The sequence below is a fragment of the Anser cygnoides genome, chromosome 2 (genome assembly GCF_040182565.1).
Source record: "Anser cygnoides isolate HZ-2024a breed goose chromosome 2, Taihu_goose_T2T_genome, whole genome shotgun sequence".
Classification (NCBI taxonomy): Eukaryota; Metazoa; Chordata; class Aves; order Anseriformes; family Anatidae; genus Anser; species Anser cygnoides.
In genome coordinates this window covers 138,154,993-138,175,170 of record NC_089874.1, presented here as the reverse complement: position 1 = coordinate 138,175,170, position 20,178 = coordinate 138,154,993, and the positions used below count along the sequence as shown (strand labels likewise).

The following is a 20,178-nucleotide window of genomic DNA, read 5'->3' as shown; positions in this document are numbered from 1 at the left end:
TTATAAATTCACGGTCCACCAGGTTAAAGCCCAACAAATTAGGCAGAAGGGAGAGAACAGGCAGCTACATGCCTGTTTCAGTCTGGTGAGGACTGCAAACGTTGGCCTGGTTTCTCTAAAGCTAACAGGACCTCAGGTTCATTCCTGATCACTTATCCTGCCTTCTAGCTCTCATGCTTTTTATTGCCATACCATAGACCTATAGCTGGGGAGAAGCAATGGAAAGCCTTTGGGAGCAGTGTGGTCCTTGTGGAACTGGCTGGAGTTGGTGGAGCAACACTCTCCATCCCAGCCAAGAAATTCACCTTGGTAGGAGTTTTACATTCAGTTTGGGAATTAATTCAGTACTCATGTGTTGGGTATTTTGTATTGTTTGTTTGTATTGTTTGTTGTATGTATTGTTTTTTGTTGTTATTGGTGGTGGGTTTTTTTGCCTTTTTTTTTTTTTTTTTGCATACACTACAGGTTTGGGGAGAAGAAGAAAAGGAATACTTGTTGCCAGGTAACTATTGTAACTGGGCACATGAAAAGTAGTTTTAATCCATGCTTATAATAGCTGGCAACTGTCCTTGTCATTTGCTTGGAAGGCATTTAATAAGCACAAGGGAAAGAGCAGCCCTTGTACCTACAGTAAGCAAGGAAAAAGAACTGAGAAGTATGTTATCACTCTCATCTGAAATGCATGGGGTGAAGCTGCATAAAATTTAAACCAGTAAGTGTGCATGATGGTACTTGCACTTGAGGAGATGCTGCTACACGGTGCTTATTTTTTCAAATCCATTAGCGCTGCACTTTCTTGGAATGTTTTATTCAAGAATTGAGGGAATACTTTCCCTTTGCTTTGTGTTTATTACTTAACCTTGATATTCAGAACCCTTATTGCTTAACCTTAGGAAACCAGATTGGTTATACCTTCTACAAGTAGGTAGCCGCAATGTGGGAGGCACAGAGCTGTCGTCAGTCTGTCTGTCTGCATGGGGCTTGGGCACTATTAAGGCTCTCAGATCTTTCCTCCCACACCAGCTTGGCGCAGGAGTAATAGGAGGTGTGCAGTGATGTTTCTCCTCCTTTGCCCTGCTTTGCCACCAGAAACAGAAGAACAGCTGAAACAGAAACTTTATCTTGAAAGTGCTGTTCCTCTGGCCTGACATCTGCAATGTAAGACAACAGTGTTAGCTGTGTAGGTAATTAAACTGGCTCATTATTTACCTTATTTCTATAGACTTTGGAGAGAGATAAACACCTCCAGCAGTAATTTGTTTCTTAAAATGGGTGAGACCTCTGAAGTTGCCTGAAAGAGCACACTCCATGAGCTGGAATCCATGTCCAGTATCTTTAGACAGCTAGAGTGAGCTGAGCTGAATCCTGCTCTTAGAGCATATCTTGGTACAAAATTTGTCCTTTGTAGTTATAATCTTCTGGCTCTCTCATTTACCACTGGCCTCTCCTCAGAATATTTTGAGAACAAAATTATTTATTTAAAAAATAAAAAGCGTGGAAAATGTTGAGAATAAGACAATAGTGGGTGGGTAGGAAGTTCTCTATCAGCACTGCCCATGTGGATGTACATCCACTGGCTTCCACACCCATACAAATATTACATCTGAGCATGGCCCATCAGTGCCTATTAGTGATATGAAAAATAGTGCTGGCTACTTTGGGCTGGCTGGGAAGGAACAGGTCACTTATTCCTTGAGATTTAATTTTATCTGAATGTCTCAAAGTCAGAATCTTTGTCTATTCCCTCTTAAAATATTCTTTGTTTACAAGAAAAGCCAATGGTTTGTATTGAAAAGGCTGGTCATTTCAAACCAACCTGCTATTTTAACTGATTTATTTTTTTATATATAGATTTTTTTTATGAGATGACATCATTTGAGAAAATGAAACATAAATATTTCTTGTAGCCTGTTTTCTCAGTTGTCTTTGGCACTTCTCTGCCTATACATATTTTCATCAGGTAGAGAACTAATGACAAATGGCATTCAATACATGTCTAAAAATAAAACATTTGGTTGTTCTCTACTGCAAGTGTAACAAACAGTTCTTCGTGATCAACTAAATGACGTTTGTTGCAGGAATTATTACTAGGGCAATTTCCACACATTGCTTGTTACAAACAGACTAACCCGATGCCTACAATTAAAATAAATCAAGCCAGCTGAGAAGGTTCAAATACATGACACAAACTTGACTAAATAGCAACATGACATAAAGGGATGCTGTAATGTCTCCATGATAATAGTTGCAAGGGCTTCTGTATGCAAAATGTAAAAGACCTCTTTTCTGTATGCTGCCATATGTCCACTGCAATTTGTGGACATATGGACGTAGGACTCTCTCATGTGTAATGTATATCACACAGACAAAAATAAAGCAGGAGCAAAGGGCTAATATCATGAACACTGTTTAGAGGACAAATTAAAATGTTTGTTGTGGAGAAAACATGGATGTACTAATTAATAGCTCTAGATTGCTTACTGGCAGTGGCTGTGACAGCCTCAGGTTTTTGATAGGTTTCAATAAAAGACAAAGCTGCATAAAATTAAATATGTGACTTTAAAGGTAATTGCTTAGATAAGGTCTCCTTTTGCAGGCAACGCTCTGCTTGATCTTTTAAATTGCACTTTGTAGTGTGAATTAATCTATCTGCAAGTTTAGGTATAATATTACTTGGCCTTATTACTTTCTACCAGTGTTCACTGGATGTGATATGGGGGTTGCAAGCATACAGACAGAAGTAAGAAAGCTCTCAAGAAGTCTTCATGTTGCTGAAAACATTTGGAATGCAAGTTTTATTTCCTAGCCAAGAAGAAAGTGATAATGTATATCGAGTGATACATGCTTGTTGCGCTTTCATTTCTCTTGAACACAGAAGTTTCCTGTTAAATATTGCTTTGCCCGCAGTCAAAATGGTATAGGCTTAACCCTTGCCTCTTTGAGGATCGAAATGATCTAAATCGACACTGATGCTCTCTTCACTTAGTGAAGCCAGCCTTTTGTATCTTCTTACAAAGAGATGCAGGCTGAAGAAAAGGGTAAGAAAGACTACCTGACACCTAGAAAGAATAGCAAACAGGCTTACAAGTTAAAAATGAGTGGTATCATTGATTGTGCTACCTCATTGTATTATTTTAAAGCTTTAAATTTTCCCTTTTGCTTTGCAAGCTGAAGAATGGCACTAACTTAGGAAAGGACAAAAGGATTTTTATGGCAGATAGAAGCTGTACCCTGAATATTAAGAGCACAAGTGAGATCTGCAGCTAATGTGTGCATAGCAACTTGCTTCCACAGGAGAGACACCGATTTCTCCCCCAGAGAGATTAATCTCCTCATAGATGAGTCATTCGAGCATAAAGAAATGTTCTTTGGACATGGTGCACCAAATGGAAGCCCATACATCAGACAATGATGGTGTATTATATTGAGATGTTTATAGGATTGGGACATGCCAGCTGGGATGTGCAGCTTTAAGGGAATAAAAAAAAATAAAGAAAGGATTTAAGGTGGATCTGCAAAGAAAATCACTCAGCCAACACTGTAAATGAGAGTACATTCACTTCTCACCTTATATGTATTTCCAGAGAAAGAGGGGGAAGCCTGTTCTCATGGAAAATGTTTACTGAGATTGGTATCTCGGCTTTTACAGCTACATGTTCCAACCTCTGTGACAAAATAATAGGATTGCTGCTCCTTGTGAGAGCTATACAACTGGGAGCATGCTCTGGCCAGGCCTCACATCACTGCTGTAACTCGGATCCTTTCTGATATTGTTATGTTAATAACAGTCATACTGACAGTTTTGATAATTCCTGCAAAGGCCGTGAACAACTGCAATCTGCCAAGGTTTCCTGAATGCATGTTTGGAGAGTGGGTTGTTAACAAGTATTCAGAGACATGAGCTGTTAACTTTTAGACTGGAGATGGTAAGAGAAACGGTGCAGGGCGAGTGCTCTCCAGCACCCAGTCCACTACCGGGGTGAGCAATCACACAGCATAAGCCTATGTGTTTGTTATTAAAGCACAATTGACCTGTAAATCCTAACCTACAAATCAATTAAGGTGCATACTGCCCGTTGACCGCCTTTTTTTTTAATTTGACCAAATTCCACTGATCACAGCTTCCCTGCATTGCCAGCCCACGTGTGGAAGAGCACTGGTTAAAGCAGGCTTTCTCTCAAACTAACAAGAGCACTTCAAGTGTGTTTCCTATTTCTGCAAGTAAGTATATAGATGTGCTAAGTAAATTGCTATTAATTATTCTGTGCATAATTAACTTCCTCTGCACTTAGGCAGCACTCTTCCCTATGTAGGCAGACACAAGTCTTGACAGAGTGATGTATTTCACAAAATGTGATACTTAAAGTCTTTCCCAACCCCAGGGAGGGCAATGTACTCTGGAGTTGTGGCTCCATCAGTTCACTCTAGGAAGAGGTAAACAAGTGATGCATGCTTATGTGTCTATAAATAGCACCAGGGAGGTACCCAGAATCACAGGTAACCCCACAAATACACCTGCGCTGTGGGCTGGGAGGGCACAAGTGTAGGACTGGTAGGGGCAGATATAAGAAAATGTTTTTTACACAAAATCACAGACTCCCAGGATAGCTGAGGCCGGCAGGGCCCTCAGGAGACCACCCGTGCCCAAGCAGGGACACCCAGAGCAGGGTGCCCAGCACCACGTCCAGGCGGCTTCTGAAGGGCTCCAAGGAGGAGACCCCACAGCCTCTGGGCAGCCTGTGCCAGGGCTCCGTCACCCGCACAGCACAGAAGGGCTCCTGGTGCTCAGGGGGAGCCTCCTGGGGGCCAGTTTGTGCCCAGGGCCTCCTGTCCTGGCACTGGGCACCACCGGACACAGCCTGGCTCCGTCCTCCCTGCACCCTCCCCTCAGGGATTTACAGACAGTGATGAGGTCCCCTGAGCCTCCTCTTCTCCAGGCTGAATTGTCTCAGTTCTCAGCCTTTCTTCAGCCTCAGTTCTTTCAGCATTTTCATAGCCATCCGCTGGACCCTCTCCGGTAGCTCCATGTCTGTCTTGTACTGGGGAGCCCAGAACTGGATGCTGTACTGCCCATAAGGTCTACTTTATTGTTTATTCTTATTTTCTGTAGTTTGCCCGTGGTCACTTCAATTACTCCTATTTCTACTTTTCTCTGACTACTTTCAAGGTTTTTCTTGTTTGTTTGGTTGGTTGCTCGGTTGTTTTTGTTGTTGTTTTGTGTTTTCTTTTCTCTGAATGCTTTTCCTGTAATATAGAGAAGTATTGCCTAGCTCTCACATAGGAAGCAACTTTAGTCCATATTCACTCTTGCCTTTTGGGTATTTCCTATGGCAAGTTCTCTGTAAGAGGAACTGGCTTAGATTTATGTTCCAACCTTACAAGTGGCATAGCTCTCCCTTTGCACCACTTGAATCTGTTTATATCAAGTGCCGACACAGCTCTTGGGATAAAATAGAGCAGCTGAGGTTTCTGCCCCAGTGCTGCCTGGTGATGTAGCATGAGGTGGGCATACGCCAGTCCCACACGTGGCTGGAATCACTGCTCTGCCCCCTTGCAGACCCTTGCAATTCCTGTTAGAATAGGAACCAGAACAAAAACAGGTAAACCCTCCAGAAAGTTTAATTTTAGTAAAAACAAAGAAACAAACAAACAAAACACGATCACAAAATACTGACCAAACTTTTCCAAGACTATGCCCTTTTCACTTCCTATCATCTTATCTTTAATGGACATGCTCTTTGCTCTTCCATGCAAATAAATAGTATACTGGCAGCTTTTTGCATGCTGTCTGTACTGTTCCAGACTTGAGGCTGTGAGTGTTTACCTTGCAAACTATCATCTTTTCATGTCATAAAAATTTCTAGTGGTAAATAGTGTCTATCAGGCAAGCTTCCTGCTTAGGATATTTAACTCTACTTCATTTCCCTGGCAGGAAATCTGGATTCTAAGCATATTTCAAAGTGTGCTTTAATGGATGGTTGTGAAATATTTTCAATTTTAAATTCCACTTACCTATATCAGGAGAAGTGGTTGTGGTTGTCTTTTTTTTTTTTCAATAAAATATTTCATTTTAAATTCATTCTTGCCTCAGAAACACATTATATTTTTGGTACATGATATACAGTAAGGAGAAATCATGCATATTTTATGTGCAACACATATTGAATTTGTAATATGTGTCTGATAATGACTTTGTACTAATCTCCTATTCCTCTACAGTTGCAATGTAATTTCTGTCCTGAGCTAGACAAAGTCTGCTTTAGTGCTACTTACTTGCTTATACAGTTGTGGAAAACCTATAAATCTGATTGGAGTCTCTGATGAGACTTTTGTACACCAAGGAGAAAAATTATACATCCTGATAAAATAGAATCCAAGACTTGGTTTCTTCTGGATGGTTCTTGTCTTTTAGCAGTCGGAGGCTTTGTTCAGGCTTATGTACTTCTTGTGTTATGTTTTGTTTTAGATATATTAGGAAAAGTTTTTGACTAAACATGGCTTCACTTGGCAGAGCGACTTTTTTAATGATTTCAGCAGACTGAGTTGGAACAAGTGCTCATGCTGCCATAAGGAGAACTAATTATTAGACTTGGGGGTTTATGTATGTATATTTATATATGTATCTGTAAAAACATAAGGGAATAAATGTAATGGATGCCTGATATCCTTTGCAAGTCCTGCATGAAATAAAAGCTTAGCAAGAGCAGGGAGGTAGAACAAGTCTATGAACAGCATCAGGAAAAATGAGACTGAGAGCTAAGAATTATTCATTTTCCCACAAGATGGTTCTGACTTCACGCCAGAAGGTCAGCATCTGATAAAGTATTTTACACTGGTGCCTTTCTGTTTTTTCCACGATCCTTATGAAAATGAACCATGTGGACTTAAGTTGGTAAAGGACAGTCATAGATTTCAATTTCCACATAACTCTGCCAAGAGAGTGGTAGATAGCTAACATTTTCGTTTGTTAAATAGTAGACATAAAGTCTTTGTTAATGCTTTGCAATAAATAGTAGTGTCATTTTTATGGCACATTTTACAGTGTCAAAGGGAATCCTCTTATTTCAAAATGCAACATCAAAACATGATCCTTTAACATCTTCAAAGGGAGAGCCAGTAACTCCTCTCCCCCTTTTCCCTCCCTTCAATTCTCAGCTTTTAGTGAACAAAAGGAAGCCCTACCTAGGAAACACATCTTGTCCCTCATAGAATCCAGCCCAGCTGGACTACGTTCCTGCCATTCAGGGCAGCATGTTGCTATATGCTAGTTTTCTATTACTGAAAGCACACATTTAAACTTTTCCTTCAATCAGAGCCTATGGTCTGGAAAACAGACATAATTTTTACTGGCATCTCCTCCTCCTGAGACTTAGTAAGCTGTTTGGGGACTGGCACAAGCCTGGGACCTCCTCCAAGCCACTTGCTTAGAAAATTGGAGCAAATGTATCCTGAGTGAAGTGATTTCAGAAGAGTCCCCTCCAGGATCCCCTCAGATGCTGGTTTCCATGCCTAGAACTGAAGATTCTCCAGACTAATGCCAGACATTCCCAGGCCACCCAACTGGGGAAGTCAGCAAATTGGTGCAGAATGGGAGGATCTCATGACTGTTACCTAAATATTGCTTCTTGCATTTTAAAGAAGATGAATGATTTTGAATATTATTCTTACCCTGTGTTAGTACAATTCCCGGAACATTAGACTCTGATTTCTGAAAATATTGATGCTGCTCTTCTATTCTTGAATACCATCACCCATTTCTTTGGTTCCTTGGCTCAAACTGATCACCTGCAGTATTCCTGGGCAGTCACCTCTCCTTCTGTGTGACTCTCCTGCAGCTACCTGCACACAAGCATCCTTATCTTTCTAGACATGTAGGTAATTCTTAGGGGAAAAAAGGAATAGTTGGAGAGGACCTGTGTTTTGACTGGCTTTTCAGTGGTTTAATGAGACAGAGATGCTCCTCTCCGTAGACACAGGCAGCAGGAGCAAACTCTTGTACGGATATATCAACACTGGACCTTACCTGGAGAATGAACTAATTTTTTCTGTTTACTTTGTCAGAGCAATCAGCAGATGAAATTGGAGGGAGAACTACCAGATCACCTTAATGATATGCTAACCTGAGGACTGTCATCAGGAAATGGTAAGTGAGACCCTGATCACAGACTAATCCCACAGCTGTGACAGATGTGATGGTGGTTGGCTTTATGCCAGATCTGAGTGGGAACTTCACCCATGTACATGTGTCCTCATGTAGCAACTTCACATTATGTGCAAGCACCAGCTGATGTTCTTTTATTCAGCACAGAGTTGCTGGGTGGGAATTCTAATGTGGGTGTTGCATAGCTCTTACCTGAGAGAAAGTAACTTTTATTTTAGAACTTGAGATCTGGCAGCTGGTGAGCACATGAGCTGTAATGTCATTGTCCGTGTTCTGTTTTCCTTTTTTTTGTTATCCTTCCCCTGCCCCCCCCCCCCCCCCCCCCCCCAATAAACAAACAGGTGTGTGTGCATCACAGATAACAGAGTTTGGTTTCGTACGGATTTGCAACCCTCAGAGCAGTCTCTGGTATCTAATCAAGAGGTGATTTTGGTAACACCTTGTCTGTGTTTTCTGTGTGAACTCAGTGTGAAATCTCAGTGTGAAGAAAAAAAAAAAAAAAAAGGAAAAAGAAAACCTCTTAATGCAGCCTTTCCTGCATTTGGGTATAAACAGTATTAACAGGGTTTCCCTTTCCTACCTGGCCACCTAACTTCTCGGAAGCTGTTGGAACAGAACTTGTGCAAAACCCTTACAACTCTGTCCAATTTGGTTGAAAACAGCCAAACATTTCAGGAGTTACAAGCAAGAAAAAATCCATCCCAACTCTTTGAATACACAAACTTCTTTTCTTTAAAAAATCAGGACAAAAAAAAGGACTTTGGTATCTTGATCCAGCCACCCGATACCAATCATTCAAACAAAGGAACAATAAAAAAATGACCTCAAGAAAAATGCAAATGATTAATAAAATATTTTAAACTTGATTCTTCCTCAGTTTGAAAAGGTGAATTAATGAACACATCAGTCAAACCCCTGAAATCCTGAAACCCTTCAATTTACTCTTATTGTAATTGCATGGCAGAAAAATAGCCTTCACCCAGAGATACCCACTAAAATGTAATTAACCTTTTGTTTGTGGAAGAACTTTCTTGGGGAATTTCAGATGCTTATTTGGAGCTCTCAAGGGGTATTGAATCTTTAACAAAGACATCATTTCTCATCAGTGCTCATTTGTTACTGGAGTTAAATGGGTGTTAAGAAAAGTAAAGAATCCAGAGAATATAGCTGAAATAATCTGTTTTCTGAGTTGCACAGATTTCTTTATTCTCCCAGGATGTAACTATTTGACTACTTCTGCAGTTAATACACTGTCCTCCAGGGTAGACACAACTTGGACTTTTAGCGTTAAGTTCCTTTAAAACAGGCAGAAAACTCTCCTTTGATTTGTTAACGATGTTTTGTCTTAGGAAATTTTCAAGGCTTTCATAATTATGTACTCAAGTGCATAGAAACAATGTCCTTATTGCCTTCTCTTCAGTTGACTTCTAAAATTCTTTAGCTCCAAAAATCCATACAGCCTTAACTGTGACCCATTTCATGTATCTGAGAACAAAGGCAAGTTCCGAGACAATCCTATGGAACTACAAAACAAATCCTTGGAGGAACAAGCATTTGCGAAGTACCTATGAAGTACCTTTGTAGACTTGTTAGCTAACATGAGTTACATGAAAATCAATTAACTTGGGTTAAGAACTCTAATATTGATGAATCTGAAAGAAATCCAGGGGAGATAAACCAGCTATAGTCTCCACTCTATTAGAACCATATTGCATTCATTAGATGACAAATGTTCTCCTGCATACTAATGTAATTTGATTTTAGCTATGGGATGGATAAAATGGTGGTAGCGTCTTGTACATATCTTTATAAAGACCTCTACATGTGAAAATAGGATACATGTTAATAGCTCTAGTTTACAATTAGTAGCTGAATATCTTGAGGACTCATCACAGAGATGCTTTGAAAAACATACAGGAGGCCTAGGCCAAAGATCTGAAAGCAATTCTTGTTTGTTAATGTAGTAATAACAATACATATCAGGACAGATTTTAATAGAATACTTTGGGGTTATATTTATAAAGGGGAAATATTTGGATTCTATTGGAGTTACAGCATCACATCATGCATTATCAGATTACCTTTCATTATGACCCAATATTAAATAGTATACTTCTCCTTCTTTAATGTAGTAGCATAAATACTCATGTTTCTGGAATTAAGCTCTGACATTGGTATCTTCTAGGACAAAAAAAAAAAAACAATCATTTTTTTATGGTCACCCACATCAGCTGACCAACCAAGAGCATGGAATCATAGAATCACAGAATGGTTTGGATTGGAAGGGACATTAAAGTTCATTTAATTCCAACACCACTGCCATGGGCAGGGACACCTCCCACCAGACCAGGTTGCCCAAAGCCCCATCCAGCCTGGCCTTGAGCACTTCCAGCGATGGGGCATCCACAGCTTCTCTGAGCAACCTGTGGCTGTTCCTCACAAGCCTAAGAGTAAAGAACATCCTCCTAATATCCAATCTAAATCTACCCTTTTTTAGTTTAAAACCATTCACCATTGTCCTATCACTACAGTCCCTGACAGAGTCCCTCTCCAGCTTTCCTGTAGTCCCCCCTTTAGGTACTGGAAGGCCGCTACAAGGTCTCCTCAGAGCCTTCTCTTCTCCAGGCTGAGCAACCGCAACACCCTCAGCCCGTCTTTGTAGGACAGGCGTTCTAGCCCTTTGATCATCTTCATGGCCCTCTTTTGGACTCATTCTAATAGGTCCATGTCCTTCTTGCGCTGGGGGCCCTGGAACTGAAAGCAGCATTCCAGGTGGGTTATCACGAGGGCAGAACAGAGGGAGAGAATCACCTCCCTCGTCCTGCTGACCACACTTCTTTTGATGCAGCCCAGGATACAGTTGGCTTTCTGGGCTACAAGTGCACATTGCCAGCTCACGTTGAGCTTCTCATCAACCAGCCTTCCCAGGTTCTTCTCCTCAGGGCTGCTCTCAAGCCATTCTCTGCCCAGCCTGTACTTGTGCTTGGGATTGCCCTGGCCCAGGTGCAGGACCTTTCACTTGGTCTTGTTGAACATCATGAGGTTAGCACAGGCCCACCTCTCAAGACTGCCCAGGTCCTTCTGGATGCCATCCCCTCCCTCCAGTGTGCCAACTGTATTGCACAACTTGGTGTCATCGGCGAACTTGCTGAGGGTGCACTCAATTTCACTGCCCATGTTACCAGCAAAGATATCAAACAGTGCCAGTCCCAATACCAACCCCTGAGGAACACCATTTATTACTGAGCTCCACTTAGACATTGAGTCATTGACCACGACTCTTTGAGTGCAACCAGCAAGCCAATCCAACATTATATAGATGTATAGAATAAGGGATCATGTATTGTAAAGACAGCCAGGAGTTAAACTCATACTCCTTCCCTGGTGCAAGAAGAGAGCCCATGGAGAACTGTGCTTCATTCTATTTCTACAAGAACACCTGGGGTGGGACAATGGCAATCACTGAGCTTTAGCAAGAACCCCAGCCTTGACCCTGCCTAACTGATTACTGGAAAAGCTTGGCTTTGTATAAGGTTGCACATGCAGGATATGATAAAGGTGCAGAAGCGGGGTCAATTGTGGGTGACCCAGCTCAACACTTCAGTTTAGCCCACATGTACCCATTTCCACTGCTTTCTCATTTTGGGGTGGCAAGATCAACCCACCCTCATGCATTCAGTTTTGTGATTACTAGTTATATCCATACCTTGGTTTTGCATTGCTTGGACTGGAGTGACATTTGACCTTGGCTGTTAGGAGGAACACTGCTAGCGATAATTTAGGATCTAATCTTGCAAAATTTCTGCTCAAATGAATGAGGGCTAATTCTACAGGTTCTTTTACAGGATTGGTTCTCTATGATACAGCAACGTAAAAAATACACTCATCTCCAGAGTTTAATCATTTCCCAGAGGCCTGAAAAACTATATCTTGCAATTCATTTTAACTCATTGGCATGCTGCATTATCTAAGCAATAGCCTCAAATGCATGTCCTGGAGGTGATAGCTAAAATACATTTGGTAGAACAAGGGTGTCCTGTGGAGCAGAGCAGCTTTGGGTGGCAAGGGCAACACCTACCATAGGGAAGTTATATTTTCTTAAATCTCTGCAAAAGCTTACATAGCTCTTTATAATGCAGTCCTTGTATACTGTTTTATGCATTCCTAAATGCACCAGGCCCCTTCTCTGCTCACACAGATCTCCCATTTTTGAAACAAGGTCTGTAAGGTATGAATAAGCTGGAACTGGGTTGTTTTCATTTGCAGCTCCAGGTTTCATACCAGAGCTTCAGGGGATTAGCAAGGTGCCAGGGTTATATGGATAACAAACTCTTGCATTACTGGTTTCATTTTCCAGTTTTAAGAGAGGAGATTTCTTTTTTATTCTTTTTCTTTTCTTTTTCTTTTCTTTTTCTTTTCTTTATTCTTCTTCTTCTTTTCTTTTTTTTTCATTTTTCTTTTTCTTCTTTTTCTCTTTCTTTTCCTTCTTTTTTTTCCTTTTTTTCCTTTTCCTTTTCCTTTTCCTTTTCCTTTTCCTTTTCCTTTTCCTTTTCCTTTTCCTTTTCCTTTTCCATGGTTCTGTTAAAGGTCTTCAAGTAGTGCATTGTTCTGTTTATTTTTAACTAATGAAATCCCTTCTGATCAAAATAAAACTAGTTATCATCAGTAGGTTATCAGTATGGTTGTATTAGTAGTCAAACCCCATTCTCCTTTACAATGATGGAAATCCAGTTTGCTTTGCTGAAAACAAGGTTCAGCCTAATGTAAAGAGAGTAGAGTATGATTTTGAGAAAATTTTCCTTTAAAGCACAGCATAATTCATATGAGCATCTTCCACCTCCTATGATAGCATTTATATGTCATTCAGTTTCCTGCTTCTCCTTCATCAATTTGCTGTACTTGGTGTAACAATAAACAGCTGAATATATCTGTCTTTGAATGGATTCATCTCTTCAGGCTGTTTACAGATGAGACGTTTTTCTCCCATCCAAAGCTTTGGAAGGCTAGACTTTTATTCTACACTTACTTTTTAGGGTCACTCTGTAGCCATTTGACAGAGGCTGGTAAGGAGTTTCTCTGGGATGGTGTATTGTCCTCATTCTGGACAATGTGGCAAGTCCAAGCAAGCATTTTAAACTACTTGCTAATTTTACATGTCTGAAATTAAGAGTGATGACTAAGTCACCTTTAAGTGACTGAACTGCTCCTAAGCCACTGATTCAACCCAACATAGCATTTTCTTTCTTTCCTTTTTTTTTTTTTTCTCAGTAAACAAGCAGAATTCAGCCCGGCATTACAATTAGCTGCTCTTTTATTCAATGTCTCCTTTTCCCCAGGCACGCAAAGTTGTTTGCATGTGCTATGGAGAGAAAGGTTTAATAAATCACACAAAAGCACTGTTTTCTGCTTCATATTTTTCAAATAAACTCTGCAGAAAACCTGGGCAAACAAGGCTTTTTTTTTTTTTTTTTTTCCTGAATCAGGTCCTTGTTTATAAGAAAATGAAATGGTCCCCCCAGATTACTGATGAATAATAAATCGCGTTACTTGCTCTAGGTGTATGACCTTGCAACATTCATTTCTGTTAGCTGTTTATGTCTTATTTTATTCTGGTTTGTTACTTGCCTGTGGAGAGGCTTTTCTTACATTTTATTTATTTTGAAAGAAACGGTGTTTGTGTGCACACTTAATAAAAATTTGCTGTCATTCTACCCAATATACAGTAAGATTTTACTAAGACAAAATAGGTCAGAATCTCTTTTCTTGATATGGCAATTAACATCTAGATTAGCATGTTGTATTTTTAACCTTCAGAATTTTCTTCATACAAAAGTAAATCTTAAGTTTTGTCATACCTTATAATTGCTCTGACAAAAACATTCACAGTGACATGAGTGGTGGCTTTGGCTACCAAGACAGATTTTCATAATAATGAGTTTTTTCCTGTAGGGGGCTGTGAACTGCTAATTAGCATCTATGACCCAATATTCTCAGCAAATAAGAGTAATAGCAGTAATTTCTAGCTTTATGCAGGGTGCAAGTCTAATATTACCAGCACTTCTGTTTCATTTGTAATTAACTGCAAGCAATTATTATAGAGTCAAGGAAGTATATCCTAATGCTCGTAGGTAATAAAAAAAATTGAAATGATGTTTGTAAAACTCATATGTTTCATGCTGGGTGCACTGATTTCTTTTAGAGAACTGTGATTATGTGCCTATCAATTAAAAATTCTTGAATGTTTCTTTACATTGATATGCTTTTGAATGTTGATGTATAAGTATCTCATCCTCAGTTTCTCTTCCTTTTTTGAAATGATATCCTTGAAATTTCAATTAATATTTTGACTGCAAGACCATAGTGAATACTTAATCTGGCTACTCAATCTCAACATAAGATTTAGATGGTACTGCAAGAAATTGTTTACACTTGATTTTATGAGTTCTGTAGCTTAGACCTATTAGAACTGTGAGCCACAAGGCCTGTGACAGTGTTTGCGTAGCATCACTGACTTTCCTAAACAAAGATTAAACCTGACGTTTCTTTTAGTCAGTAAAATAAGGATTTCATCAAATTGACTTAATTTTCACTGATTTTATTCTTTTTTTTTTTTTTTTTTTTGACATTGGGAGCAGCTATGAAATAGCAGCTAAAGGTGGTAATTTCGTAGTCACTGGAATGGTACTGTGCCTTGTCTTTGCTTTGAATATCTTAGCATAACAGGCCTGGGCTGTTTACTCAGAAAACAGATTTTGCTTGAATGCCAGGCTTTGTGTGAAGGTGTATATATAATTTTTTCCCTAGTTTTGACAAAGTTTCAGATGTTGTCGCATCTTCTACATTTGCAAAATGCATTTATCTTTTAGGATCTATGATGTTTAAATGATTTTAAACATATGTGGATATAGAATTTTCCTGGACCATAAAAACCATAGTCCTGATTCTAAGGGGCTTGGCATGGCCTCGGCTATGATTCAGTTCAATGAAGTTTGTTCAAAATTTCTCAGGACTGTCATTCAAGAGATCTGGAAGGCAATGAGCTGATATCTTTACAGAAGTCATGGACTGTGAAAAAAGTCATAGGCTTAATAAACAGCTTTTGATCACACATAGAATGTCATAATAACTCATTTGTGCAGCTGGTTGAAAATGAGACTGAAGGGGGTGAATGAAAAAAATGATTTTTTTCTTCATGTAAGTTGTTTCTTTTTTCAAGTCTCCCACTAACCACTGTCAGTATTGCACATACCATAAACTACCTCTTAATTAATCCATCCAAATGCACTTATCTGAACATAAATGAGAATTTGTCCAAAGTTCATCCTGCCAGCCATCAACAGTATCTCTAACAGACTCTGTTTCTTTTAATCATTGAATCAGTTTAGACCAGATTCATCAAACAGACTAATTTATTTGGTCAACATGTCAGTCTGAAAATATGACATAATATATTGATTGCATAACAACCCATGCTGCCATCCATCTATCCAGCAGCCTAGCTCCAAAGAGCAGTTTCACAGCTTCCTGTGATATACATTTAAATAACTCCTTGTACTTTGTATCACAGATTTTCTTATTGGCTATTGTCTTCAGTCATGTGCCTATTATTCATTTCTAATTGAGTAATTAATTTGGCCTTACTCATAAAATTAGCAAAAGTTTGCCATTGATGTTTTTACCTGGTACTACTATATTTTGACTTTTCAAGCCATGCACCTTTACCATACAGTAACAGACATGTCTTTTTGAAATCACCAGCTGACAAACAGAGCAATTATCATGGATTACGTGCAACTGATGCAACTAGGTAAAGCAACTACACCTATCCAGGCAGAATTTGCCTGTGCCTATTTTGGTTGATGCTCATACCTTTAAAGATACATCATACATTGTCTCATCACCAGTCTGCATAATGTTATCAGCACCCTTAGAAAACATTTGCAATGGTCTACATCTGCAGAATAGGCAGTATCCTTCTTGAAGAAAAGGTCTGGGATTAGAGAAATTAAGAGAGATCAAGTCTAGTCCAGTATTATAACCTGTGAATATGAGAGGTTCACATTAGAATATAGCATCTTCTTATGTAACTATAATATACTTGAATATCTTTGTTTTGTTGCCATATATTTGAAAATGCCATCACAAAGTTCAATCAATGTTTGGCAAGTTTCATGGGAACTGTTTCTTGACCCTAATGTACTTAATATTTTTATTTATGACCTGGAAACAAATATTAACTCTTCAGTGCTGAAACTGCTAGGTTGCCAAATGATTGGGAAAAGAAGTAAGCAGTCAAGAATACTCTTGACATTGCATGATATTTGGCTTCAAAAAAACATAAGCATGTTAGAGCAATCAAATGTAAGACCCTATACCTAAGAACAAAACAAGCAGCCAGTAGTTCCATGACAGTGAACTCTGGCATGGAAGGTGTTTCTTTGAGGAAGAATATGAGGATAAGAAAAGATCACAGTATGAAATCAGTCTAGATGTCAATATGCAATGCTGTTGCAAGAAAGAAAAGGAATTTGTGGATCTGTAAGAAAATTGTTAAACTATTTCAGCATATATTTTCATTTAAATCCAAGTAAATTTAAGGAAGTCCTATAATGTGCCAAGCACATAAAAAAAGGCTGGGCAGAGAATGGATTGAGTACAGCCCTGAGGAGAAGAACCCGGGAAGGCTGGTTGATGAGAAGCTCAACGTGAGCTGGCAATGTGCACTTGCAGCCCAGAAAGCCAACTGTATCCTGGGCTGCATCAAAAGAAGTGTGGTCAGCAGGACGAGGGAGGTGATCGTCCAACTCCGCTCTGCTGTTGTGAGACCTCACCTGGAGCGCTGCGTTCAGCTCCAGGGCCCCCAACACAAGAAGGACATGGACCTACTAGAATGAGTCCAAAAGAGGGCCATGAAGATGATCAAAGGGCTAGAACGCCTGTCCTATGAAGACAGGCTGAGGGAGTTGGGGTTGTTTGGCCTGGAGAAGAGAAGGCTCTGAGGAGACCTTATAGCAGCCTTCCAGTACCTAAAGGAGGCCTACAGAAAAGCTGGAGAGGGACTCTTTATCAGGGACTGTAGTGATAGGACAATGGTGAATGGTTTTAAACTAAAAAAGGGTAGATTTAGATCGGATATTGGGAGGATGTTCTTTACTTTGAGGCTGGTGAGGAACAGCCACAGGTTGCTCAGAGAAGCTGTGGATGCCCCATCGCTGGAAGTGCTCAAGGCCAGGCTGGATGGGGCTTTAAGTAACCTGGTCTGGTGGGAAGTGTCCCTGCCCATGGAAGTGGTATTGGAAATAGATTATCCCTTAAAGGGTCCCTTAACTTAAACCATTCTTTGATTCTATGATTCTATGATTTACCTATTCATAAAGTCACAAAATATCATAGAATATCATGAGTTGAAAGGGACCTACCAAGATCATCAAATCCAACCTCTGGCTCCACACAGAACCACCCAAAAAACAGACCACATGTCTGGGTGTGTTGTCCAAATGCTTCTTGAACTCTGTCAGACTCAGTGCCATGACCACTTCCTGGGGCGCCTGTCCCAGTGCCCGACCACCCTCTGGGTGCAGAACCTTTCCCTAACCCCCAGCCTGACCCTCCCCTGTCCCAGCTCCATGCCGTTCCCTCGGGTCCTGTCGCTGTCCCCAGAGAGCAGAGCTCAGCACCTGCCCCTCCGCTCCCCTCGTGAGGGAGCTGCAGGCCGCCATGAGGCCTCCCCTCGGCCTGCTCTGCTCTGGGCTGAACAAACCAAGGGACCACACTGATCATACATCTTGCCCTCTAGACCCTTCACTATCTTTGTTGCCCTCCATTGGGCCCTCCTATTAGCCCACTCTCTAATAGTTTTATGTCCTTCTGATATTGTGGCACCCAAAACTGCACACAGTGCTTGAGGTAAGGTGCTGGGCCTGAGGCTCTCCAGGGTGCGGTCAGCCTTTTGGGCTGCCTGAGCACGCTGCTGGCTCATGTTCAACTTGCCATCTCTGCAGTCCAAAAGGATTTATAATATGTGAACTAACTGGGAAGTTTTTGTCATTCTTGATAAGAAATCACAAGGATAATGTGACATAAAACATGTAAAAATAGACAGAACTATTAGCATCTGGGGTAAGTAATAAAGAAGCTAGGAAGAGATGCGAGCTCATGAAAAAGATTAGGAAACCAACCTCCCACAAATTTTAGGAGAAAAAGATCACACTAAAAAAAAAAAAAAAAAAAGCCCAAGTTTTAATACACCTTCTGTGAACATCCAGGAATTAAAAGGAAATTTTAATATGACTCTTTGTCTTAGAGTCTGGTTTATCTTAGAGGTAAACCTTAAAGTAAGTTTTAAATGATATAATCATGACTATATTTGATTCTTCAAAATATTATCTCACAAGTATTTCAGATTAGGGATCTTTAGAACAGTGGTGAGCTATTAAGTTGTTAAATTATGCATAGATTTGTACATTATGGGCCTTATTTATTGAGGTCCTTACTTCTGTTTTAACTAAACTAAGCTATATTATACCCACTGTATATAGGGATGATCATACTTATTTCAAAGTTATTTCTCTAGAATAAAACATGCAAGTCCCTTCAGAGTGGAGAGATGTATATCTGTATAAAGGCTCTGGAAAATTAGGTGTGCAGTCCTGGTCATTTGCTTTAGCTGAAAGAAAAAGGACCTCTGCAGGGAGATTCATCCCATTCATATGAGATGGGTTGGGGTATAAGGTGATCTGGCTTCTGATTGTCTTTTTTTTTCTGTCTATTAAGGACAAAGACACCCTAGACAATTAAACTAAATTAGTGTCTTAACATTTAGGTGAGTAAGATGAAGTAAGATAGCTCCCTTCCTAAATGTCTGCTCACATCTGATTCAGTTTTTGTTTGTAGGAGGAAAATACTCATTCTTTCCATTTTCATTATTTTAAAACTTCACCCATTTTCTGATGTAGATAAAATACATGGTTAACCCCATTAGTGTGTAGCACAGCTACATCTCTAATCCAAAGTATTCTTGTCAGTGTATTCTTATTCATTTTGTACTTACTTTCTAAGTGCACTTAATCATGTTTCCATGTGCTAAGTTACATCAGAAAATATTATTTAGCTTCAGTGAAAAATTCAGTACTGCTGATACCTTCCATTATCCCAAAATTTCTGTCAGAGGGGAAACCCATTTTTCCGCATTTTTAAGCCCTCCCAGGAAACTGGTATCTAAATCTGTAGCAAGATCTGTGCAAATGAAAAGGCAGAATATAAATACAGTTATTTATAAATAGCACTCAGAAAAGTCCATAAAAGTGATGTAGCAGTGGTGTATTCAGTAGAATGCATTTATTGTTAGCTATACTTTGCCTAAGAAAATCTAAGTGGTTGCAGTGGTATTTTTAATGGTAGCTGGTTTATCCCCTTATGTATACAGAACCACTTGGAATCATCGAGAGGCAGAAATCACATTATACTCACCACACCCAAGTAGATGACCAAAAAGCAATAGCAATCATGAACCTGAAAGAAAATTTGTATGGCTTTTTTTTCTTCTACCACATGAAAATGGGGGAAAGGAAGGCTCCATTATACTGTACAAATATAAGGAAATAAAATTAAAGCCCACATTATTAAAAGCAAGACATATCCTGGGAATACAGTTATTTGGATTAAAAAGGATGTCTTTCAGAAAAAGTAAGCATCCACAAAGACCTTCTCTGCTGTAGGGTAGGATGAGCAGTCCTGCATTCTATTTGCGCTGTCACACTTCTCCAGGAAGAAAGCATCCCTCTCCTTTCATATTCGCCAGTGTAAATCATAAATGTGTCTAGTGCAATGAGGTGAAAGCATAAGTCCTATGACCTGGATGGAATTGACATCTCCCTGTTTTATGCCTACAGGTGTCTTGGATGAAACAGTCATAAGTCAGAGCATGTCTTCGTGTCATCAACATACAACTTTACAGGATTTTGCAAAGTAGACTTTCAAGCAATAATTTAAAATGGAATCTGATGGTTATCCTTCTA

The 20,178-nt window shown here is 39.8% G+C and overlaps 1 long non-coding RNA gene across 1 annotated transcript; it reads left to right on the top strand.

Annotated features, from left to right (window-relative positions):
* The first annotated feature begins 91 nt into the window (after positions 1–91).
* LOC106030523 (uncharacterized) lies at positions 92–20,160 on the top strand. Its single transcript, XR_001203803.3, has 3 exons — positions 92–4,221; positions 8,062–8,143; positions 20,053–20,160. It is a non-coding gene; the product is annotated as an uncharacterized lncRNA (long non-coding RNA).
* Positions 20,161–20,178: the final 18 nt, after the last annotated feature.